Consider the following 27258-nt stretch of genomic DNA (forward strand, 5'->3'; position numbering starts at 1 on the left):
ATAGTTGAATCCCTCGTCTAACTGATGTCTTAATGTTAAAATAGAAATCTACTTTCCAGAAAGTAACTGTAAAAGTATTTTATGCAAGATTTCATATGGGATACCTTAATGGTTGGATAATAAATTTTACCTCATAAAAATGAAATTCAATAATACAGTAGCTTTCTCAGCTCAGTAGCATCTGGTCTTTTCTCTTGAGAGCCAATATTTTCCAACTCATTAGGATCATGTCATTCTGTATGTCGTCAACATTGACTTAGCCAAGCTACCTTTACTTATACAACTGCCAAACTATTAAATAGGTCTCTTGTGGAGTGAAGTCAAATATTCCTCTTACTTTACTCTCCTGTCTTAGAAGAGAGGAGAAAATATACATACTGTAACATTTAAACATACGGTTTAAAACCACATCAGTGTAACTCTGAGCAAATTTACAGATTTGGTATTCTTCCCAGGTGTGCATATAAAAAGGGTTTTGGAGTTATTGAATACTCTTTAACCACCGAGAAGATGACTGAGGGACAGTGGGATATTTTTCTTTCTCCTTCTCTCTTTTCAAACTACTTTCTATGCCTTCAAATCTGAAAACATGTCTTAAAGTGTTTTAAGGTCTCTGCATCTCAGCTGTAGTGTAGAAGCGTGAGCAACCATCCTAGCCCTTGGTGTTGGGTTTTATGCTGGGATTCAAACTCAAGTCCTCATGCATTCAGAGAAAGAGTTCTTAACCACTGACCCATCTCAGCATCGAGTTCTCTATTTTTGATTTGTTTAAAAAAATCTTGCTGTATAGTGACATTGCCTATGAATATTTTTTTAATAATAACAATTAATTGAGTTACATCTATGTTCCAATGAAAAGATGAGTACTTCTTTTCTTTCTCTTTCTTTGTCTTTGTTGTCTTTTTGACTGAGTCTTTTTTTCTATCATCCAGGCTGGCCTCTGTCTTGTAATGATGCTTTCTTACCTCTAGATTGCTTAGCTTATAGGCTTTAGTTCTTAGGCTCAGCTAAAACTTATTGATACTTAAATTTAAGCAAAACACCATTATCTTTTTGCAAGTCTTGAAATATATATTTATGTATTTATTAGTGTTCTTCCCTTTGTACGAGTGTATAAACTACATGTATGTAATATATGCATGCAAACATATGGGTACAAATTCATTCAGAGACCATAAAGAACTTCAGAGTGTCTTTATCTATCATTCTTCACCTTGTTGACTTGAAACAAGGTGTCTCAGTGAACCCTAAACTTGGGGTTTTGGCGGGGCTGGCTGTCTTGTGAGCCTTGGAATCTGCTCTCTGCATCTCAGCTGTAGTGTAGAAGCGTGAGCAACCATCCTAGCCCTTGGTGTAGGGTTTTTATGCTGGGATTCAAACTCAAGTCCTCATGCATTCAGAGAACGAGTTCTTACCCACTGACTCATCTCTTCAGCATCGAGTTCTCTATTTCAAAATGTCAGACACCTGTGCTGTGCTTGTTCCTTTGCCGTTGCTGTGGTAAAACACCATAACTTACAGAAGAAGAGAGATTTATTTTAGTTCATAGTTCTAGAGAGATGGGATCCATCTCGATGGGGATGGGTGACAAGTGGCAGATAAAGGCCAGGACAAAAAGCTAAGAGCTCGTATCTTGGAGTGTGCCCCCTGTGACACACTTCCTCCTGCAAAGTTGTACTGCTAGCCCTCCTGCCCAAACAGCACCACCAACTGGGGACCAAGTGTTCAAATATCTAGACTATGGGGGACGTTTTTCATTCAAACCACCATACACACATGTACATCTGTACATAGTATATACATAATATATACATACATATATAATATACTATATACACACACATTCATAATATAAATGATTTGAACATCATTCTTTTCAATTGAATTCATGTCCAGGCATCGTGAATTCATTTATCAACCATGTTATTGCTACTAATAAATGACTATTAATAGATCAATAATTTATATAGGTCTCAAGTACTAATTTTGGATCTTAGTATTATGTGTGTAAGTTAATTTTTTACTGTCTTCTCTTTTAGACATTTGATAATGTTTCTAAGTGTTTTTTTTTTTTTTTCCAGATACCTCTTAGCCCAAGAATGACTATTATTTGCGGGGATGTGGGAAGCTCATTGTCAGAAGGGATTGGGTGAATGGTTTGAAGTAGGAAAAAACACCTTTTATAAAATCTGAGTCTACTGTGAAGACTTGAAAAAAACTCAGATTAAGTATTTCTTTGAAATTTTGAAAAACATGCAATTTTTGTCTTTCTCATGGTTTGTTAGTCTTACAGAAAATATAAATATCAAGAGTGTATGTTGATGTGAATGTTGGTAATGATGTGGATATAGAGGAATGTGTAAATCTGTTAAGAACACATTTTTTTTGCCTAAGCAGCTATCTTTATTGATTTTTTGCTTATTAATATACTTATCTGTTCTAATCACTTAATAAACTTGAAAAATGTATTATATAATATGCTTAGTTTTAGGGACAATTAACTATTCATAAATAGACATGGTTGTAGTATATTTTATATCAACTATTACAGGATCAAGCAGGACTAAAGATACACAGTGGTTATATGTACACAATTTGTAAGAAGATGCTGATAATATAATGTGCACCATCAGCGGTACTTCTGACAACATATTACAGAGTGTATCATCTCATAGCCTTGGAGATTAAATGTCTGAGGTCAGGGTGTTGGTCGTCTGTGTAGAGAACTCTAGGGGATCTTTTCTTGTCCTGACCGTTGGTGGGTGTCAGACTTTGCTTTTCTTTGGTTTGCAGTTCCAGCTCTGACTCTGCTATCACCATGGACCCTCTCCCTCCTCCTCCTCCTCTTCCTCCCTCCCTCTTCTATTCCTCCTCTTCCCCTCCTCCTTCCTTCTCCCTCTTCTCTTTCCTTTTTCCCCCTTGTTTCCTCTTTTTCTTTCTCCTCCTCCTTCCTTCCTGCTCTCCTGCCTCTTCTGTCTCTTGTTTCTCCTCCTCCTCTGTCCTCTTCTCTTCCTCTTCCACCTTCTTCTTCTTATTTTCCTGAATAGTCTCTTTGTTGTTTCGGTCTCCTTTGTATAAGGACAGTTACTCAATGTAAAAATTTTCCTGTAGTGAAGACTTGCTGGGAGGAATAGACACAAGGCATCTTACTTTTCATTTACCATCTAACAGAAGAAAAGACAAGAAAGCCTTCTGGCAGCCAGTCTGCTCACATCTGAATGCAATCTTTAAGGTGTTGGCCTTCCTCTTGACTGGATTCTTGCCCACTATTTGCATGTCTTGCACTAGTCTTCCATATGGTCAGAGTGAGCCTGTAATAGAACTGAGAAAGTGAAAAGGAATTGGTTTGCCTTCTGCCCAGAGTGGAAATTTCTTCCTGTGTCAGTATATTCAGCGTCTTTGGGATTCAGTATTTCTAGTGGACTTTTTTGTTAAGTACTGACAAACTGGATTATGGAATGGAGCATTAGATGTGACCTGGTTTGGTTTGCACACAGCAAGATGGAAGCAGTTTTGCTCTATGGAACCTGTTGTAGCACCTCTGTGTATCATTACCCACTTTTAGGTTGTGACTCTTTCCAGAGAACAGACACTGGTTACCACTGCCACAGAGGGGTTAGGTTATCACTGTTAGTTACCAGATACAAAGGGGGCTGTGGATCTGCAGCCATCATTGGAGATGTCTTTGTGTAATATGTTCAGACTGCATGAATTATGAGTCCTCTCTGTTAGTATACCATATTGTGATTATCATTGACAGGATGTCAGCAACCGACCCCTGGTCGTAAGTTAGTTCTCCATTATCTGGGAACCATAGTACTGAAAAATAAATCCGTGCTTCAGGTCTGTAATGTTTCTTTTCCTTTCTGTGTATCACAAATTATTTCTGTTTTCCTTACTGATTTCACTAGTTAAGATTATGCAATCACTATTTTCTAAAGTCCTCTGTTTTCTACGTCTTGTTTCTGTTCTCGAGTTTTAATCACTCCCATGGAAATGATGGCAGGGCTGAGTAGAGGAAAATAATAACTTATTTTAACTTTCTGTCTTCTTCTGGCTTAGCTAAGACCTTCCACAGTTTTTATTGGGCACGGTGACAGTGGAACACTTGTTCAGTTGTGCAGAGGGAAGTTCTTTGCCATTTCACTGTTAAGCGAGATGCCAGCTTTGATTTTATTTTGGAGGCCCTTGTGGGGCTGAGGGAATTCCCTTTCCTTCCAGGTTTACTGTGCTGTACATTTCAGCTGACCTCCCTAGCGCCATCTCTGCTTCCTAAAGGTCGTCTCACCATACTAGCCCTAGTTTGTGTTGAAGAATACAAACAAAATGAGATATCCTAGCTAACTATTCTTTTGTTGTTGTTGATGATGTAAATGTTTTATCAGCAAGTTTCTCAGCATCCATTCTTCTTTTGTTCTCGGTAGATTTTATGTTTCTTTTAGAGAATTCATCTTTTGCCCTGTGAAACAATAATCCAGTTTTTGAGGAATTGATCCATAACTCAGTTTCTTCTTCTTTTGAATTCTATATTTATTAGTTGGAAGACCTAAATGAGAACAGTGAGATAGAAGGAATGTTGCTTGTGCAAGTCAGGAATGATACCCATTCTAAGCTGTTTGTATGGGAAGTGAAATGTGATTCTTTGAAGGATGAGTCTGGTGTATATTTTCACTCTACTTCATCATAACCAGGACAATGGGAAATTGGAGGAAAAGGACATGGTAGGTAAGAGAGCGAGGAGAAGCTTAGGGAAGTGCTGTGATGCAGCTGTTACCATTGTCAATCTCAGAACTTAACTTGTGTTCTTCCTTTCCTCATAAAAAGCAAAAGTCAAAAAATGAACTCAAGTCTGGGCTGGTTCAGCATCACTAGCTACACTGAACTCATTTTTGTTTGTGGTGCTGGAGAATGAACTTGAAAATCTACCCCTGTGGGCAAGGATGAGTACCTTCAGCTGCTGATGTGGTCCCAAACTTCCTTAGCCATGTAGTCTCCAGTCTATTTAAATGGTTATTCTTTCTCTTGATCTTGCTAGTACTTTTATTTGTGACATGAATAATCTTGAAAGATAAAGCTTGTCATAAAAAAGTAGAAATCCATGTGAAATGATTGTGATACCAATATTTTGTAGCTTTGTTTTCCAAAATGATGTTTGTTTTTCTTCTTTTATGTTTCCTTATAGATGTTCTTATTCATACCATGAGGTTTCTAGGTCAAGTCAGACTTTTCATATGCTCCAAATTTTACTTGTTCTTTCAGATTATTTGTTTTTTTTGTTTGTTTGTTTTAATTTTTGGTTTTTTTGGGACAGGGTTTCTCTGTGTAACAGCCCTGGCTGTTCTGGAACTCACTCTGTAGACCAGGCTGGGTTTGAACTCACAGAGATCTGCCTGCCTCTGTGTGCGCCACCACTGCCCAGCCCAGGCTTTATTAATCTGAATAAATTTCCTCTTTAAATTCTTTTTTTAAAATTCAGTCAAAAATTTATTATTTCTTCCTTTGTAGTAGTATTATGAATTATTTCATCAGCTCAGTCCAACAAATGTGATGTTTATTAAGTGTTTTCAAAGGTCTTCCAATCTAGCTGAGAAATACATAATAACATGTATTTTATTTTATTTCTTTTGTGTGTGTGTGTGTGTGTGTGTGTGTGTGTGTGAGTGTGTGTGTACCACCAGTGAACTGCTACCTGTAGAGGCCAGAGAAGGGAGTTAGATCTCCTGGAGACGTTGAAGTGCCTGAAATGGGTGCCAGGGATTGAACTGAGGTCTTTGGGAAGAGCAGAGTGTGCTCTTAACTGATAAGCCATCTCTCCAGCCCCAACATGTAGTTTTTGATAACCATCATTCTGTTGAAATACCTTTTTTGCCATGTTTTGTGATAAGACCTCACTGCCTAGTTCCAGCTAATCTTGAGCTTGTAGTTCTCTTGCCCCAGATCATGGCCTTGGTGTTGAGGTTTTGTCCATCAAGCCTGGCTGAGTTGCAGTAGCTTTGTGCTATGATATTTTTTTCAATTCAGTTTGCTGTAATAGATGATACTGTTATGCACCATAGGCTATTCCTATTAGCTATCATTATTTGCTTGCTCTTAATACTTAATTTTAAATACTTATTAAGGATATTTAATTAAAATAGCTAATAAATTGTTGGTTTGATTATCTAATTAGGTATTTGCTCTAAATTTTAAGATAAAAAGAAAAGAATAATTAATTAAAATCCTTTATTCATTTTATTATTCATCAATTAGAAGAAAACATTTAGTTTTCATGTAATATTAGGTTAATGTTGTTTATGAGTTGGAACAATTCATCAGTGGAATGTCCATATACATTTCTTTCCTGTCTGAATTGATCATCATTTCAGATCTTTCCCTTAGGAAGCAGTCACTTTGATTTTTCAGTAATTGTTCATTTCTCTGAGAGCCTGCTTGCAGACTGACTCTGCAGCCAATCCTGCTTTGACTGCGTGCATAACTCAGAGCATGACCCCTGACCTTGAACTGACCAAGCTTCTGTCGTGAGGGGCTGCTTCAGGTGCTGGACATCTGCTTCTTGTGTTGGGCCACTTTCTCTTTTTATTACTCAAGTCTTCCAAGATGAATCATTTTTCTGTCTATACTAGCGTTTGTTGTGGATCTGCTTCTCACTGTCCCCACGGCCCCACGGCACCAGCGTTAGCACATCAGGCTGCTAGGTTTTAGCCTCTTTGGTTGTTTTCATTTTCTTGTCAGCGTCCTGACTGTGTTGTTATTGTCAAGTAGCTGTGACAGGAATACAGCAGAGAAAAAGGGAGAGGTAAGAATGATCTATTTTGCTTCATGGTTTCTGAGGGCTTTGGTCCCTTATATTAAGGAGGGAATAGTGAATTCATGGCAGTGGGAATGTGTGGTGGAGACTCCCCAATCACAATCCATCAGGAATTGGAAAATGAGTTGGAACCAGGTACCAGGCTACAAAGGCGTCCTCTAAAAGACTCACGGCCACTCAGAATAACAGTACTTGCTAATGGGGAGCAAATGTTTCAGACAGTAGACCTGTGGAGGGCATTTCAGATCGAAACCATAACATCTTTGCATTTAAAAATTCAATAGAAATTAGACCAACCATGTAATCTTTTACCTTCTATATATTTTCAGGATTGAAGTTTGGCAAATTTTGCTCTGTGTTTGTATTTGTGCATGTATTTTAATATACATAGGGTTTCCCATACAGGCCAGGCTGGCCTGCAACTCTCAATCCTCCTGCCTTTGCTTGCCAAATACAGAGATTATAGACATATTCCAGCAACCCAGATCTGAATAGAATCTCATTGAAATATAGTTGTGCTTGTTCTTCTAAATATTATTGCGTCCACTTTTATTCCATAATTGCTGAATAGCTGTAATAGATAGTTAAAACACTTATTTTTTATTAAGATTTTTGTGAAAAAGTGACCATACTCATTCATGGTTTGCCTTGTAACTCATAAAATTGGTTTAATCTGAGGCTCAAGAACTCCTGTACTTCAAGTAATCTTCACTATTTATTTATTTATTTATTTATTTATTTATTTATTTATTTTTAAAACATAGATTTTTATTTATTTATTATGTATACATAATTCTGTCTGTGTGTTTGCCTGAAAGCCAGAAGAGGGCACCAGACCTCATTACAGATGGTTGTGAGCCACCATGTGGTTGCTGGGAATTGAACTCAGGACTTTTGGAAGAGCAGGCAATGCTCTTAACCACTGAGCCATCTCTCCAGCCCCTTCACTATTTATTTTTACTCTTTAAAAAATTATATTTTGAGAGGTATGTGTATGTACATATGTATATATGTATAGGTGTGTGCACATGAGTGCAGGTGCCCTTAGAGAGCACAGGCATGGGCACTTGGAACTGGAGATACAGGCAGCTGTGAGCTGCGTTGAGTAGGTTTGTACATGAACTCAGGTCATCTGCAAAAGCAGTGCACACTTTTAACCATGGGCCCTGTCTCCAGCCCCTGCTTTTATTTTTTAAATCACTATTTTTTAAAAACACTTTTTCTCAGATACATAAGTTGATAATGGTATCTGATACTTCTGGCCTTAGTTCAAAGACCTTTGCTCATAATCAATCATAAATTATTGACACGTTCATCTTGTAAATATGTTCACAACATAATTCATTTTTCTCCAACTTTTTTTCGATCTTCTAGAGAAACTTCATCATAAAATCCCCTTCTGTTTTCTTTGCTGCTGTATAGCAAATGAACTTTGAAAATTTTAAATGCAATGAAGCTACCATTGTTAACTCAGAGAACTCTGGGTACAAGTTTAGTCTGTCCTGCTGACTTGTGAGAAGAGGTGCTTCTCCTTGCATGGGTTTGTCCCTCACTTCTTTTGATTCTGTACTCCATTTCTTTTTTTAAAATTTATCAGTTTCTTTTTTCTTCAGAGCCAAATTCAAATGTTCTAATGTTAGTTTCTTAAAGGGGCCTTCTTTAAATTAGAAATACTTTCCATGAGTGTAGTCAGTGTACATTACTTGTTCCTCAGCAAGTGATATTCACTTTGGATAATGTATAGAGATTGTGTGTGTTTCAGAGTGTCAACAGTTAACTAATTATGCTAATTTTAATAGTATGTCTTTTTTCCCCCCTCCTCTCCTACCTGTGATACTATTTATGGTATAGAGGATGGGAAGTTAAAGATCTATATGTATGAGTAAATGAACAAAGTTATCAGCTAAAATTAAATTATGAAATTTAAGTTAAATAGGACAGATTTTTAAAGTAGAATTGCTGTGTGCTTTCTTGTATCTTCATTCCTCAAAGCCATCATCTCTACCCTTGTAATTTCACTAGAAGGACTCGTGGGTATTAACAGTAGCCCTTGGATGAGAGTTTCTATAGCATTATTGTAAGGTCATGAAGGCAAGACAGACGAGCAGATCTGAGGAGACGTGCCTCCCTCTGGACGGTGTATTTCAGTTTTTTTCCATTTACCAGACACAAGAATGTACCAGCTGTGTAATGTTTCTGCCTAGGGCATTTCTTTCAATTCTCAAGGTTTTCATTGAGTGCTTTTCATATAAGCAACTCTGCTTTGCAAGTACCAGAATTCCAGGCTACAAAAAGAGAAGCAGTTGTTCAGTGTAAAGTATTTTTTTATTGGTATAAAATCTAGACAGAGTCAACTAACTTAGAATCAGAGAATGGGGGTAAATGAAGTTCCTGAATGTTGCATACAAGAGACAACTTCTAGGCAAGGACTTCTAAGAAGTCTTAGGGATGGTGTAATTTGTATTTATTCTTATTCTTAGTAGGTTTCTTGAGACAGCGTTTGTCTTTGTAGCCTTGACTGTCCTGCAACTCTCTTTGCAGACCAGGCTGGCCTCGAACTCATAGAGACCAGCCTACCTTTGCCTCCTAAATGCTGGATTAAAGGTGTGTGTGTCACCACTGCCTGATTCAGCTATAATTAAAAAAAAAGTTTGCATAGTTTGTGCCTGCTTGCTCGAGTGTGCTCTCCCTCCTGTCTTCCTTGCCCTGTCCCTCAGCTGGCCGTGCACTTCTAACAGTGCTCATTGCCTCCCTTGTCTCTATCTTCCCGTGGGTGTGCTTGTGGGGATTTGATCCCTGGTCCACATAGGTATATGGTAAGTGCTTTTATTGTGCTAATCACTAGTCCCCTTTTTTGTATAGTTCTTTAAAACCATTTTTTTTTTTTTGGTTTTGTCTCCCCCCCTCCCCCCGCGTAGTATCTGCCTTTTTTCTAGTTAGGGAGGGGATGAATGGCAAATATTTCTAGCTATATGCCTTGAAAAGAGTTTCAATTAGTAGCTAAAGAAGAGGAATGAATATTGAGTGAACAGCTTTTAGTTCTATTATTTGAAAGTATTTAAAAATCTCCTCTATTTTTCTCTGTTGGCGTAGTTCAACTTTATTTTATTTTGGTGGTGGTGGGATATTTGCCATGTAGTCCTGGCTGCCTTGCTGTTTTTTTGGTATCTAGGTTATGGTACTTTGAATTGATATGAGGCCCATAGTCTGATGGGTTTGAATGCTTGGCTTGTAGGAAGTGGCACTATTAGGAGGTGTGGCTTTGTTAGAGGTAGTGTGCCACTGTGAGTGTGACCTTTGAAGTTTCCTGTACTCAAGTTATGCCTAGTGTGAGAGACAGTTCATTTCCTGTTGCCTGTGGATCAAGATGTAGAACTCTCAGCTCCCTCTCCAGTACCATGTCTGCCCACATGCTGCCTTGCTTCCTGCCATGATGATAGTGGACTGAACCTCTGAAACTGTAAGCCAGTCCCAAATGTTTTTCTTTATAAGAGTTGCCATGGTCATGGTGTCTCTTCACAGTAATAGAAACCATGACTGTAGTGGCATTTCATTTGTATTTTAGTATATAAAGCTTTCCTGAGGATCAGAAAAGTAAAACAGTCACACTGGTCAGCCTTACACACCAGGCAGCAATGACACACACCTTTAATCTCAGTGGCCACATTAGCTTGCGATAGAAACCATGAGGTTGTGGTGCAGGCCCTTAATTCCAAGAACCAGAGAGGTCAGCTCTCAGTCTCATTCGGTGGTGTCCTGGAGGCGGGTTCACCTTTCTTGGTCTGAGGTAGAGGTAAGAGCCTTTGGCTGGCTGCTTTGCTTTTCTGATCTTCAGGTTGAACCCCGATGTCTGTCTCTGAGTTTTTATTAATCGTGCTTCACATAACTAAGATACAGGCCAATCTGGTCTCAAACTTGTAGCAGCCTCCCTGCTCATGTGCGAGCACGCCTCGCCTCACCTTTATGGTCAGTTTATACTTCCTACCCCACTGCTTTCTCCTCCCATGCCTCTTAGCTTAATTACCCAAAGTTCAGTTTTAATTATCTTTTGCTTACTTTTTATTTTTTCTTCCCTGAGGGGTGCAGTCTCATACTTGTACAAAGTATGAATGAATGAATGAATGAATGAATGAGTACAGCAGGTGTTTGGGTGGGGAGGAGGAGTAGCGACTAAGGAAAAGGCAAAATGAGAGATGAAAGTTTATATGACATTTTGAGAATTATTTATTTATTTATTTTTAAGATGTAATATGAACATATTTATTATGATGCTCAAGAATGAACAACATTATTTTTACTCTCTTCATGTGATAAAGAATACATTTGACCCTTGTTGAGGGAGGAAAGGGATAGGACTCCCAAAGTGGGTATCAAACAGCCCCACAAGAAATCCCCATTCAGCGAAGGGCAGGATGTCCCTGATAGCATTCTCTGCTCTAAGTTCCAGCCCCAGTACTCTATTCCAACTATTCCGTCCTTGTCACTCTTCAAGATCCACGCAGTCAAACTCAGGCCACCTCTGAGTCTGCAGACCATAGCTTTGAATTGTTACTGCCTTGATACCCTCAGTAGGGAATGGGGTAAGAATAGAAGATTACACATATCAAAAACACAACATTAATAAATGGCACTTGGATGTAGGTTTAACATTATCAGACTTTCTCTTCAAATGACAGTGGGTGTGAGGGGCTGCTTCCCAAAGAAAGATTTTCAGTCATGGTAGCATTTATGGAGATCTCATATGCAAAGGCATGAGAGACCAGTGTTACTGTTATCTTGTCCTGCACAGAGGAATGAATTTGCAGATGAAAGTAGACACTATTCTTGGCTTAGGTTTTTTCCTGGTTCTTCCCACTGCTAAACTGTGACGTTCTGCCTCTCACCTAACTTAGATATCATCTCACTTAGATTAAGTGAAACAGATTCAAAAATGGTAGTAGAGGATGGAGAGATGGGACAGAACAACCCTGTAAGACTATAAAAAAATACAAAAACCAGATGTAGTACAATATTTATAATAGAAACTGGCCGAAAACACTACATGCTAACAGATGGTATGATACAGAGTAGGGTGGGAGCAGACAGGAAGGGCAGAGCCACAGGCTGCACCAGGAGCCTTTCAATAGACTGCTGAATGGATTGGATCTGCTGCTTTAGCTGGGAGCCTTCTTTGATGGTAACAGAACAGGCGATGACGGATCTGGAGACCCCACAGGCCCGTCCTAGGGCCTGCTTGGAGCGCACGAATACACAGGGGACATTCTTGTCTTCACACAGCAGCGGGAGGTGCAGGATGATCTCCAGCAGCTCAGCGTCTGCTGCCATCACGATGAACTCAGAGATGCCTCTGTTGCGGGTTTGCTGGCTTCATTGGCTCCTTTCCGAGGCTGCTGTAGTTGCACGGCTGCTGACCAAGGCCCAGCAGCTTCTTGGTGAGATGGGCACCTGCGAGGGGCTAGGCCTTCGGGTGCACATCAGCCTCTGTCATGGCTGCGGTGCGCCGGCCCCGCCGCGGGTCGAGAACAGCCGAGCTCCGACAGACTGAAAGCGCCGCACGGAAAACGAGAATTATTTATTTAATAACTCAGAATTGTCTGGTATCTTAGCCTCTGGCCACATGTGATTTTTTTTTTAAGATTTATTTGTTTATTATGTTTGCAGTGTTCTACCTGCAGGCCAGAAAAGAGCACCAGATCTTATCACAGATGGTTGTGAGCCACCATATGGTTGCTGGGAATTAAACTCAGGACCTCTGCAAAAACAGCTAATGAATGCTCTTTACCGTTGAGCCATCTTTCCAGCCTGTGCCACATGTGATTTTTGAGAATTTATGTATGGCTAGTCTGAAATGAGGGAAATCAAACAAATAAACTATGAAATATCTGCTGTAAAATTCATATTTTATATGGGAAGAAAAGAATGTGGAAATACACTTTCATTTTTTTTCTTTGTTGTGGGAGGACACTTGTTTGTTTCCTGGCTGCTTGGCAGCACAGACCAGAAATAATCACACAGAAACTGTATTTAAATAGTTAAATACAATTAAATCACTCTTTGGCTTATTAGCTCTAACCTCTTATCGGCTAGCTCTTACATATTAATTTAACCCATTTCCATTAAAATCTGTGCATCACTATGAGGTCATGGCCTACCCGGAAAGTTTCAGCACATCGGTTTATTTCTGATTCTGCCCTTTTTCCCTCCCAGCATTCAGTTTAGTTTTCCACACTTATCTAAGTTCTGCCCTATCAACAGGCCAAGGCCGTTTCTTTATTCACCAATGGTATTCGTAGCATACGGAGGGGAATCCCACATCATTTCTTTCTTTATTTTCATCCAGCAAGGTTTTAGATGTATCTGGATTAGTAGGTGTCTTTGTTTAATACCATGCATGTGCTGCGGATTTCTGAATTACATAGGTGGCTGTGGTTGAGCTGCAGTCATAGCTCTGGTTAAACAGTGAGGTCATGGCACTTTACCTGTTGTGAGTTTCAGGAGTTTAAACTTAGGCTGTTACTAAGAAGATAATGTGGCTGTATTTGTTACCTTTTAATCACTAACAAATACCTGAGGGACACAACTTAAGGAGGAGTGTGCTTTGCTCTGGGGTTAAGAGACATTTCAGAAGTTCATTATTTTGAGCAAGGCCAATGGGTTGGAGCCATTTCGTCTGTGACACTGGGAACAAGTGCTTGAGGCTCTTCATTTAGTGGTGAACTGGGAAGCAGAGTCATGCTGGAAGGAGAAGTTGGTCTGACTTTTACAGGCAGGTTTGCCCCTAACTACCTACTTCTACCAGCTGGGTCTCTACCTTTCAACATATGCCCCTAAATAACAGCCGTCTTAGGAGTAGGTGTTTAAAACATAAAGCTGTAGGAAATTAAAACCTAACAATGACTGAAGGTGGCACATTAACTTTTCTTTCTTACTGTCTTGCAACTTTTTGACAAAATTAGTTTGCTGCCCCGATCTGGCCTGCTCTACAGTCCTCAAGCTAACAATGTTTCTTGGCATTTAAAACTGCCAAGGTGTTTCAAAAACATATAATAATAATAATAACAACAACAACAACAACCATAATAACAATAACAGCAATTTTACAGCGACCACCTACCAGCTCTGAAGTGTAAACTATTTGTTGTTTGGTTCTTCATAGAAAAGTTTACTGACTGGCAGCACAAATTAACCCCCACTCTTTCTGTAACAGCCCTGGGGGCGACCAGAAGTGCAGTGCTCCTCTATAATGAGAGCTGTGCTTAGTTGTCATCTACCTCATTCCTGAGTAACGTGGATCATATATCAGGAGACCATTTGAATGTTGACAGTATTAGGTGCCTGTGGATTGATAAGGTGTTTTAGAGTGTCCTTCCAGTATTGCAGTTGAGTTATACTATGTTCTTTATTTTAAAAGGTACACTGCTGACTTCTATTGTGTGGCCTCAGAAGTTAATAAAAAGTCACAGCTTAATTTTGGTGTCTCCAGTGGTATAGCATCAACTCGCTGATAGGTAGAGTGTGTGTGGGGTGTAGCAGTTAAAGGCTTGCTGTCAGCTTTCTAAGAGCAGCTAGACAGGGACGAGTGATGTACGAACATAGCCACCTTTACAATATATTGTTTTCATGTTTAATAGTAATCTACCAAGGGGGATAACTTTGTATCAGTCACTTATTTCCTCCCCCTTTGCACTATTTGTGATGCTGTGGTTCCAGACAGCAGCACTGTCATTTTCCTTACCGGGTAGCTCCTCTTGTGCCATCAGCACCCGTAACATGGGCGTTTGACCAGGTGCTTTTTGTTTTGTTTTTTTTCCCTTACAGTTTGTGGCATCTAATCTTTAGTTTCCAATTTTACTACTTTCTAATAGAAGCAGTTAGGCCAGGGCTAACCATTTATGACAGACCCATCCAAAACAGTGCTGACCAGGATGAAAGTGGCCTTGAAGTCTGTGCACTGCATGTGGGGGCTGTAGTTGGACAATTGTAGTGCTGTTTACAGACACCATAAGCTCTAGTTCTGTGTCACTATCCGTGAACCTCCGTGTGTGACAGGAGTGTGCTGTTTCACTTCAAGTGGTTAAGTTTTTCTCCTAGGTTTAGCCAAATGTGCTTGGGGCAAATGTAGGAGAATGCCAGAGACTGAGTAATTTGTAGTAAACAAGGTATTTGTTGGCTCATAGTACTGGAAGGATATATTTGCTAGAATATAAAAGTTTATTGCCATCCATTGTCCAGTTACCCACTTCTTTTTAGTCTGTGTGGTATTTATTTCCCTTACTTGTCTTGTTCTTGCTGGGAAATTCAGAAGAGTGACTTGCAGGCCTCAGATGTGACCATGAATGAGACACCACAAAATGCTTTTGCTAATGAAACATTGCTGTGGTTAGCAATGACTATGCTTACTAATTTCTTTTTTTGAAAGTCATAGACACTTTATTGTTGTGTAATAATACAAGGGGGAATAGAATCACCCTTGGGTAGCAGATGATAAGCAAGACTTCGTTTGAGAACGATGTTCAGTTGCTATACATTTGCATTATTCTTCTATGTCTGAACATGCTGCAGAGACATAAAAACTCACATGCCTGAAGCCAGGTTACTCTTATGTTCTATAACCGTGTCATTTGCAGGACTGTTGTTGCCTTAGAAACTGGCTGTGCCCCAGATAAATGGGGTGCTAGTCTTACATTAATCTTTATTCCAGTCTTCATTATAAGGAGGGTTTTCATGTGCTTTCAACCAGAGTCCCTTGTCCCAGGTTCTTAGTTGGTTGATTACGTCCTGCTCAGCACAGCTCAGCATCCTTATCTCACCATGTCTGGTTACACCCGAGGAGCCCGCCCTTCACTGAGGAGAGAAGAAGCCAATTTGTTTCATTCACATGGTTCTTTCTGCACTTGATAAATGATTAGGGAACCTGCAGGCCATGGCATGGTGATTTTTTTTTTTTTATCATGGGGCCATGTAATAACTTTCAGGGTTCAGGGACTCATTATTAGTATCTTTGTTCATGCTGTTGACAGAGGAGTCTGTTCAAGTGCTGGCTATTTTCCTATGGTATAGTCAGATCCTCAAGATTTAAATTCTAGCTCTCCCCAACCTCCTTCCCACCTATGCCTCTGTTGTGTTTCATTGCTTATGATATCTCACCATGCTGCTTACATTCTCAAAATTTATTTTCTTTAGTGATAAATGTGGATATAAAATTTTGTGTGATTTATCATTATGGTGAGTAATTACATTAATAGGAATAACTATTTATTGGCTTGTTTTATAATCTTATGAAAGACGGTTTTTTAAAAAATATATAAAAGAAAATAAGATAAAACTATAAGGAATTTAGATGGTGTAAAGAACAACCAGTGGTATTTTTTAAAAGTAGCACATGGCTTTTAGACATAAAGCAGGTACAACCAGCCTACAAATCACGATCCCAGAGAACCTAGATAACAATGAGAACCCTAAGAGAGACATACGTGAATCTAATCTACATGGGAAGTACTAAAAAAACCAAGATCTCCTGAGTAATTTGGGAGCGTGGGGACCATGGAGAGGGTAGAAAGGGAGGGGAGAGGAAGGGAGAAGAGCAGAGAAAAATGTAGAGCTCAATAAAATCAATTAAAAAAAAAAGGTAGCACAGAACCTCAAGACATTTACTTTTAAACTTGGTTTTATTGGTTGTTATCTAGCACCCTTTCCCACAGAAGCTTGTGTATCTTCTTGCAGTCCACACCCCATATTTACCATAAGTTGCTATCTACTTCCTTAAATGTTTCTCATTTTATTCTAATGGACCATGGGGACATTTGTTTCTATTTATGTGAATTCTATAGTCAAATAGCTTTTAACATTTACTGCAAGTAATGGTCTTAATGCAGTTTTTAAGAGTTCATTATCAATGAGTCGTTAATTCTACATAGTTTTCATTAGTATAAGGACACTTCACAATTAAAAAGATTCTTTTACTGTGTGTTTGAAAAATATATCTCACTTGATTTTAAATATTACCTGAAATAATTTTTGAGTAAAAACTTGGTTATACAACATTACTTTCTCAAAATTATAGCAATTGTTACAGAAAAATATTAATGATGTCAGATATTAAGTGTTTGCTATGTGCCAGGCACCCTTTTGAGTGCTTGATATCTCTGTTGCTTCATATAGTGTCCCATCAGTTAGAGGAAGGGACACTGGACACTGGAGCACAGGACGTCATGCCGTGACACTGCCCATGCTCTCTCATGGCATGGAGGACATGCCCTTAGTAAAGGACAGTGCAGCTGCCCCATGGATTGTGCAGCCAGATCAGTGCAGCTGATAAACCTCTCTAGAGCCAGCATCTCTCTAGTCTGTAATGTGGAGCTCAATAGCACTGCATTCAGAAATCTCACAATATTAGTTGTAGCATTAAATGCAGCATTATCATTTCCTTGTATTTTGGACACAAAGAATGCTTCCTTTTTTTTCTTTTAAAGAGTTGCAGTATAGTTAGCTATCATGATGGTTTTGTATTACCTTTGCACCTGCTGCTGTTGAAAGGGAATGGTCACAGTTTATAAGTACTAAGAGTTAGGTTCTTTTAGGTCATTCTCAACTGTGTTATAAAGTATTTGACATTTTAGGATTTAACCTCTTAGCAAACATCACGTGACATTAGCAGCATGGTGCAATGAGAACTCTCATAGGAATACTTAGAATGGTAAGGACGACTTTGGCTCTGTGAGGCTGTGTGGGCTTGACGTGACTTTTATTTGATATATGAGCTGTGATATAACTATTGCATGACCGAGATGTGCTTGTAAGTACTATGCTATGCAGATGGGCTTCTTCTGAAACGAAGCCAAAATAAAATCTTGAATGTGTTCGTTTACTGGGAAAATAATACTTCATGGAAGCATATGGAAACATTTTTATTTCATTAAATGAGCCTTTTACTTTCTAAGTATTTTTATGATTGTTTTAGTTAATATATCATTTACCTCATATTTTCCAAGCTTAGTGCAACGGGAAGTCTTGCACAGGAAGTATTGAGATATGTTGGGAAACAACCAGCTCACGTTTAGAACCGTGTATATCAGAACTAGAGTCGATGCTATGAAGTTAGGATTGCATTCTTCAGTTATTAATAGTAAGAGCAGCCACAGCTAATTCTTTTAATTTTATGGTGGGTCTCATGAGGCTTTGTATAGAGTGGCTATTTTCTTTTAACTCAAATTATAAAATCGCAAAACATTAAAGGAAATCATGTGAAGGAAAACACGAGAACAATGTGACTTTAATTTTTCCCCTTTTCAATCTTCTGCCTTTATATATAAATTTTATGAGGTTTTTTATTTACTATGTATATACCTTTTTATTTTATGCTTTTCATAATATTTGAAAATTTCTCTTTTTTGGTGGTCACATACCACTAGCATTGTCTTTCTCACGGTTGACAGACAAAGACATTTTTTGCAGACTCTTTCTAGTTCTCATTGTATCTTCTCTTCTACCATGGAGCAGTGATGTGGAATGATGTGTATACTGGCTTCCCTTGGCCTTAATTGTGAGTAGTTCATGATTTTATTATCTTTAGCTTTAATAGTGAGTAGTTCATGATTTTATTATCTTTAGCTTTAATAGTGAGTAGTCAATGATTTTATTACTTTTTAGTTTCATCTGTAGCATATGTAGCATGTGGCTCCTTTCCTTTGTGTCCTTGATTGAGGAAAGAGCACTTTGAACAGTTGCCTCTATAGCTTCAGGTAACACCGGTACTGACAATTTGTGTATCTTGGAACCCCTTCTAGGAAAAATTTGGTAAAATCATTCAGATGTGACAAGGTATATAAAATTCACTGTTCAAAGTGAAACACCATGTTCTCTCTAATTGTAGCTAATAACATTATTTCTGAGGCTTTATTCAGCCTTTGAACAGCTGTATCCTGGCTTTGAACGATACTTGTGCTAGCGTTCTTTCCTTCCTAACTGGGACTGTTGTAATGCATTTGCGTAGATTTTCTGCCCGCACTGTAGCTTTAGTGATACTGCTATACAGGAATTCTGGTTGTGTCCTGGTCATCTGCTGGTCATGTCCTTCTGTCTGCATGAAGACGCATTGGAACTTCACTCTCAGCGTCAGTCCATTATCATTTCATGACTCATTTTAGAAACGTTCTTTCTTGAGCCCCTTCTGAATAATGGAATGACAGTGTTATATCTGGGCATTGTTTTTTAAGTAATAATTGTTAATATCAGTTTTACTTGGAGTATAGCAAGAGGGATTCTCACAAACCAAGATGGTTGGTGTTGTTGACATTTCCTATTTGATCAATTTGCCACCCTTAATAACACTCTTTGCCCAAATGTTCATACTTTTGTAACTAGTTTTACTTGTGAATAGTGCTGTGCCCTGGGCTCTGTGTAAGAAACCAGCACCATGGGTTTCAACTTTTCCTCCTCCTTGATTAATTTCCAAGTAGTTTTTAAATATAAAGACAAAATGATGATATCTTCAACTTGTTAATGCCATAAGGTTAAACAATTTTATGTATGCATGTGGCAATGATTTCCTTACTTGGAAAATTGCCTCTTTCCATATTAATTTTGTATTTCAAGTTCTAATTCTTTACAGTAAAAGACTATTTTTAAAAGTTAGAATCAGATTTTAATAACAAATAATAAAATTTAGTTGTTTTGTTAAAAATATGAGAATAGATTGCTGAATAGAGTTTAGGTTTTCTGTTTTGGTGACCAGTTGAGCTAGTAGTACTTACAATATTTTTATATAAAATTATTTCTGATATATTTCATATTTCATTACTCATACCACTAAGTGATTATTGAGTTTCTTTGTACATGATGAGCACATAAGAACTCTTTGTACTTTGGGCGGTACTGTTAGCGGGTTCCTTGCTGTAGTGAGTAAATAGATGACCTCAGCCTTAGCCAGCCTTCCATTGCCGCCTATGACCCAGTGCTCAGGCTGTAACTCTATGCTGCCGACCCGGGCCCAGGGGACTGATTTTATTTTATTTTTTGATGCCTTGCTGTAGGCAATTTTAAAGGTGTGGAGCCAAGCCATTTCTCCCCTGGACTCATTTCCACTTTTATTTCCTATGGGACAGCTAGCCGTCCTTTAAAACTGTTCACCTAGTCGGGGTTACTGCGTGCAGTAGTTATAATACTGGCTCCGTTTTAGCTCACTGATTTTTTTTTTAAGTATGGCTGAATTGTTAGTGTTAAATTATTCTCTGAGTTGAAATTTATACTTTATCATGTGCTTTTCTGTTACACACTTTATTCTCTCTGGGTGTATGTGTTTCATGGGTTACTTTTATTTTATGCTTATAGAGTAAAACTTTTTTACCTGATTTTTGTACCAGGAGTGTGTGAACTGACAAGCTATATGACATTGAAAAGAGATTTAATGAGTTGTAAAATCCAGTGCTTCATTTTTCCTTGGTAACTAATATGTTATTTGTGAGGAAGTGTCCTAAAAGATTCCAAATGAGTAAGCCTCCTGTTTGCCTAGTAGCTTTCCATTTTAACACCAATAATTACCACTTTTAAACAAATTGAACTTTATTCCTTAAGAAGAATAAAGATATTTTTGGAGTATGTGAATGTTTGGGACTTAAATATGTTAACATCAGTTATTCAATCTCATAGGTAAAATATATCCATATAAAAACTATATGTTTATAATAAGAAATTTGCTCTTAGTTTAGCTTGTTTCCTTTCTCAAAAAATTATAGAATTTATTTTTTTATTTTATTTTCTTTTTAACCTTCTGAGACAGTATCTCGTAGCCCAGGTTGGCATCAAACTTGAGCAACACTCCTTTTTTTCAGTCTCTCGAGTGCTGGTATTATGACTGTGAAAAATTATGTTAATCTGAATATTTTATTTGACCTGGTGTATTAATCTAAGGCATTGTATTTGTAAATATGAAAAAGCCATAGGTCTGAGCTGCGTCTTAAAGAGGCAAACTTATCATGAGCACTGAACAGTGGGTTAAGTGCTGCTCCACGTTCAAATGGAAGTCACAGAAAAGAATACAAGCTTGGTTGAATTTGTGAGTTCATAGAAGGGTTGACATTTTGTAGCTCTCTCTCTCTCTCTCTCTCTCTCTCTCTGTGTCTGTGTGTGTGTGTCTGTGTGTGTGTGTGTGTGTGTGTGTGTGTGTGTGAGAGAGAGAGAGAGAGAGAGAGAGAGAGAGGCAGACACATAACATAATGTAGCTCTTTTCATCAAGATACCTGATCTAAATGAATGGTACGTTCTGTGAAGAATAAACATTTTATTTATAGATATAAGGAGTGTTATTTTAAACTGTCAGTATTCCTAGAAAACAGACATTGAGATGAGATCATATTGAAAATTTTCTGGGAAGAAAAAGTAGATTATAGTTTTAGACAGAGTCATCTTGTTTTGAAACAGATTTGACAGGAGTCTCTGCTAGTACAGTAGGGAACTCTAAAGACAAGGCGGTGGAGGAGATGTACTGTGGTGGAAATGTCTAGTCACTTCTGTCAGCATCACTCAGACATGACTGTGCATTTCCCCGACGGGAATATGCCTTTGTCAAGTAGTTGGACACAAACTGTGTAGGACTAGAGGCTTTTGGACAGTTAAAGTTTTTGCAATTAGACAGCATGTTCTTGTTAAAGGTAATTGAAGGATCGTATCTGTGTGTCTGCACAGGAATGAGTGTATGCTGGATCTGAGTATGAAATTATTCAGCGAGTCCCTAAATACTATTTGATACTTATTCTGTGCTAGGAATCGTGCTGGGCATACATGGTGGAAACAAAACGGGTATCTCCCTATTTTCATATAGCATGAAGACAGAGGAAGAATTTTTTTCCCTTGGGTATAGAGTTTATTTACTGGGCTATGGAGTGTGAGAGGAAGAGGAGAAGAGAGAAAGAGACAGAAGCTGCCTCTCCAGAAGGGCAGACAGAGGACAGAGGAAGAATGTTTCAAGCTGATGAGAAATGGGTTACAAAGGACCTATTCTGAGTAAGATGTAACAGTAACAGAAAAGAGGCTATTTTGCCTAGAGTTTTGAGGAAAAGAAGGTGTATGTACATGTATCTGTATAGCAAAATGAGGACAGAGATTTTTTAAAAATTATTTATTTATTCATTTATTTATAAAAAATTTCCACCCCTCTCCTCCTCCCAATACCCTCCCATTCCCCCCACTCCCTCTCCTCCCTCTCCAGTCCCAAGAGCAGTCAGGGCTTCCTGTCCCTTGGGAAGTCCAAGTTCCTCCCCTCCTCCCAATACCCTCCCACTCTCCCCACTTCCTCCCTTCCTCCCTTTCAGTCCAAGAGAAGTCAGGGCCTCCTACCCTGCAGGAAGGCCAAGTTCCTCCCCGCTCCTTCCAGGGCCGGGAAGGTGAGCATCCAATCAGACCAGGATCCCAGAAAGCCAGTACATGCAGACCAACACCCAGCACCATTGTCAATGGCCTCCCAGTCAGCCCCCATGTCAGCCACATTCAGAGAATCCGGCCTGATCACATGCTCATTCAGTCCCAGTCGAGCTGGCCCTGGTGAGCTCCCACCAGACCAGTCCCCTTGTATCAGTGGGTGAATGCACCCCTCGCAGTCCTGACTTCCTCTTTCTTGTTCTCCCTCCTTCCGCTCCTCATTTGGACCTTGGGGGCTCAGTCCAGTGCTCCAATGTGGGTCTCTGTCTCTATCTCCATCCATCCTCTGATGAAGATTCCCTCCAGTCCTGCCTTCCTTGCCCGCACTCTCCCTCCATCCACTTCCCATCCCGACCCAGGGAGTCAAGTCCAGTGTTCCAGACCTTGAGAGAACAATAATCAAGTTTATATGGCAAAACAAAAAACCCAGGATAGCCAAAACAATCTTATACAATAAAGGAACCTCTGGAGGCATTACCAGAAAATGGAAAGATGTCCCTTGCTCTTGGATAGGGAGGATCAACATAGTAAAAATGGCAACTCTACCAAAAGCAATCTATAAATTCAATGCAATTCCCATCAGAATCCCAATAAAATTTTTCACAGACCTTTAGAAAACAAAAATTAACTTTATATGAAAAACCAAAAAAACCCAGGATAGCCAAAACAATCTTATACAGTAAAGGAACCTCTGGAGGCATTACCATCCCTGACTTCAAACTCTATTACAGAGCGACAGTATTGAAAACAGCTTGGTATTGGCATAACAACAGAGAAGTCGACCTATGGAATCGAATAGAAGACCTGGATATTAACCCACAAACCTATGAACACCTGATTTTCGACAAGAGAGCTAAAGGTATATATACAATGGAAGAAGGAAAGCATCTTTAACAAATGGTGCTGGCATAACTGGATGTCAACCTGTAGAAGAATGAAAGTAGATCCATATCTATCACCATGCACAAAACTCAAGTCCAGATGGATTAAAGACCTCAAGATTAATCTGACCACATTGAACCTGATAGAAGAGAAAGTGGGAAGTAGTCTAAAAGACATGGGCACAGGGACCACTTCCTAGGTAGAACCCCAGTAGCACAGACAATAAGAGAATCAATGAATGAATGGGACCTACTGAAACTGAGAAGCTTCTGTAAAGCAAAGGATACTGTCAGTAAAACAAAAAGGCTACCTTCTGACTGGGAGAAGATCTTCACCAACCCCTCATCAGACAAAGGTCTGATCTCCAAAATATACAAAGAACTCAAGAAACTAGACACTAAAACTCTAATTAACCCAATTAAAAAATGGGGTACTGAACTGAACAGAGAATTCACAACAGATGAACTTCGAATGACCAAAAGGCACTTAAGATCATGCTCAACCTCCTTAGCAATCAGGGAAATGCAAATCAAAACAACTTTGAGACACCATCTTACACCTGTCAGAATAGCTAAACTCAAAAACACCAACGATAGCCTTTGCTGGAGAGGATGTGGAGTGAGGGGAACACTCATCCATTGTTGGTGGGAATGCAAACTTGTGCAGCCACTGTGGAAATCAGTGTGGCGGTTTCTCAGGACACTGGGAGTCAACCTCCCTCAGAACCCAGCAATTCCACTCTTGGGAATATACCCAAGAGATGCCCTATCATACTACAAAGGCATTTGTTCCACTATGTTCATAGCTGCACTATTTATAATAGCCAGAACCTGGGAACAACCTAGGTGCCCCTCAATAGAAGAATGGTTAAAGAAGGTGTGGAACATGTACACATTAGAGTTTTACTCAGCAGTAAAAAAACAATGACATCTTGAATTTTGCATGCAAATGGATGGAAATAGAAAATGCTTTACTGAGTGAGGTAACCCAGACCCAAAAAGAGGAATATGGTATGTACTAACTCATAAGTGGATTCTAGCCTTAATTAAAGGTCTTTGAGCCTATAATTCGTGATCCTAGAGAAGCTAAATAAGAAGGTGAACCTGAGGAAAATCATGTAGTTATCCTCCTGGAGATTGGAATTAGACAAGATTGCCAGGCAAACTTGGGTGCACGGGGCATGGGGAGGTGGAAGTAAGGGGAGATGGTTGGAGAGAAGGGAAATGGGGAGGAATGGGGATGGCTTGGGGGAGTGGGAAGGGGAGGAGGGAGGAAGGATGGATGTGGGAGCGGGGAGGTGTGCATCTCAACTAAAGGAGCCATTTTGGGGTTTGCAAGAGACTTGATTCTGGAGGGGTTCCCAGGCCCAAGGAGAGGTTCCCAGATTGTTCCCTGGGCAGCGGAGGAGAGGGTACCTGAACTGGCCTTAGCCCATGACCATACTGATGAATGTTTTGCATATCACCATAGAACCTTCATCTGGGGATGGATGGAGATAGAGACAGAGGACAGAGATTTTAATAGTAACTATTTTCTAGAGTCCTTGAAAACATTATGAGAATTTTATAATTCTAATGCAGCGGAAGTCGTCAGGTTTAATCAGAAGGTCATTGCAGTTTTATTTATGAATTAGAACATTAACTGTCACTCACGAGTTTCTGTTTTGAATATTCTGGATACAATTGTATCTTGACATCTGGAGGAACTTCTGCAGGGTCTTACCCTGTCACAACTATAGTATATAGTTACTTCAAGAATTCTTTATGTCTGGAGACTTCCTTGATTTCCATTTAATTCATTGATGAAAGGCACCAATTCAACCCAGAGCTCACAGAATTGGCTAATTTATTAGCTCAGGTGTTCCCATGCCTCTGCCTACCATGCCCTGGGATATTAGGCCAGCTGCCATATTTGCGTTAATATAGGTGGTGGGGATTCTCTGAACTACATCATCACACTTAAATGACAAAAGCTTTAACCCCTGAGCCATCTTCCTAGCTTCAGATCATTTTAGTTCTGCTGGAAACAGCCAGCCTCTTCCTAGAAGTCTTAATAACTTTTGTTTTCCTGGCTCTTCTTCATTCTCATCCCTCCGTGATGTAGCACTGTTTCCACCAAGCTCTGTCATCTGTCAATAGCCTTTCTTAGTTCTTTCCTCTTATTGATGGGGCCTCTTTTTGTTGCCTGCCGTACTCTAGGTCAGTCTACCTTCTCATTTTTTTCTGGTTATCTTAAAAAAAAACCTTCATATCATTTCTTTGGATTTTCTACAAGAGCCCTTTTCATTATAATTTTATAATCTTGCCCTACTGTTTTCATAGTATTTATCATATTTCATTGAAATGTTTTATTTAGTTATCAGTCTATAATTAAATGTAAGACAGCCATGGTAGAAATAACAGTTTATGTAGATTGATGGCAGAAAATAAACATGTTTTGAAAGGATCTATTACAGCTCTGGAATTTTCTAGTTTTTAAATTTAGGGAGCTTGTTAAGTGCTACTGTTACCTCTTGTCTTGGTGGTCATGGGAGAGAACAAGTGGTGATGATCCAAGGTCAGGCCAGAACGCTGCTCTGTTCACTTGTGACCTGTAACAGGTAAATTAGCTTGCTTCTGTATGAAGTCTTTCTTTGACGTATTTTGTCATTGTTTTGGTGGAATAAAAAGTTGAAGGATGAAATCGATATTACAAAAATAAAGATTTTGTACGTTATTATTTCATGTGAAATCTAAAAAAAATCTACCATTTTCAAATATTCCATTTTTACACTGACAGTTATTGACCAGTTTATGTTATTTCACAAAGAGAAAGTGCTCAGAAACTGACTGGTGTTGTAAATAAAGTAGCACTGTTCAGGTCCAGCATATCATGTGGTGGTACTTTGCCGGTCTGTAACGATTGTCAGGGTCCCACCCCTTCTCACTGCAGGTTCCTTAATGCTGTTCTTGTGTTTTTGCTTTGTTTGCTTTCTGACCCATTGGACTTAACTAGGGTGGTCTCTGTGACCATTGAGCCGTCTAGTGCAGCCAGTGCGTAATGCTGCTGAAGATAATGACTCACCCTTTCCCAGAGCCCTTCAGTGACCCACAGGGCAGCAAGGCCGGTGAAGGAATCTACAGCTTAAAATTTTCATTGCTGTGCTTCATTATGCTCAGGGGCAGTATTTTACCACCCTTCTCCCATTTGCAGGCTCCTGTGTTCTTCCCACCCTTTTGTCTGGGATAGCCATAAGATTTTTTTTTTGGCAAGTTTTTTTCTCAGTCCATTGATCAGCCAAGAGTGTCTGCATTTGCCAGTTGTTCACTGTAAAGAAAAGCTTCTCCCCTGAAGGCTGAGGGCAACATAGTCTCTGGTATTAGCATATGTAATGGGCAGGTAGTTTGACACCATTGCCCGTGATTGTTAGTGAACATTCCAAATGCTTTGTAGTCCAACTCTTCTGACTCCTTAGGTGTCCCGCGCTACCGTCTTGCCCGCAAGAAGGACACAGGACACTTAGGATCCTTCTGCAGCAAAGCTTTAATGCGTCTTGAGAGGGAGAGCATAAGCTTACATTGCGGAGACCCAGAATGAGGGGAACCCAGCCCTTATAAAGGAAACAGTCCTCGCTTCTGACGTGCCACTCTTGGATTGGTCCGCTGCCCATTATCCCAGATGATGCCTTGGAAGTAGGCAGGGACGCAGCAGTAGTAAGTTACCAAGCACATGCCTGTCTCTGCCTCCCAGGCATTAGGACCAAAGGTGTGTACTACCACACCTTGAGGTCACAGAGGTCAATCTGCCTCTGCCTCCCAGGCATCAGGACTAAAGGCGTGTACCACCACACCTTGAGGTCACAGAGGTCAATCTCTACCTTTGTCCCTTGAAGCAATGGAGAATGTGGTTGCTGCCCTCCACACTTAGGATGTGGCAGAGCTGACACATTCTGTGTTTATCTGAACTTCTTCGAACAATTAATATGCATTCTGTCATGAATTTTGAACTCTCAGTTACATTGGCTGGTTCATTATTCGAATACATAAAGTTTTAGGTATGAGTTAATGAAAAACGGTGAGATATTTTGTCGTCTTTGTTAAACATGTTTGCAGGATGGACTGTGCCATTAATGGTTTTGTGTATTACAGTCCACAAAATAAACACTGTTGCTATAA

At 39.4% G+C, this 27258-nt stretch overlaps 1 protein-coding gene and 1 pseudogene across 4 annotated transcripts in view; one reads left to right on the forward strand and one right to left on the reverse strand.

Annotated features, from left to right (window-relative positions):
* The window catches only part of Vps13b (vacuolar protein sorting 13 homolog B), a 513205-nt gene that overhangs the window by 81253 nt on the left and 404694 nt on the right, over positions 1-27258 (forward strand). The window lies entirely within an intron of this gene.
* On the reverse strand, positions 11111-12410 carry LOC148118881 (NHP2-like protein 1 pseudogene; annotated as a pseudogene).

This window comes from Myodes glareolus, chromosome 19 (genome assembly GCF_982192425.1).
Source record: "Myodes glareolus chromosome 19, mMyoGla1.1, whole genome shotgun sequence".
Classification (NCBI taxonomy): Eukaryota; Metazoa; Chordata; class Mammalia; order Rodentia; family Cricetidae; genus Myodes; species Myodes glareolus.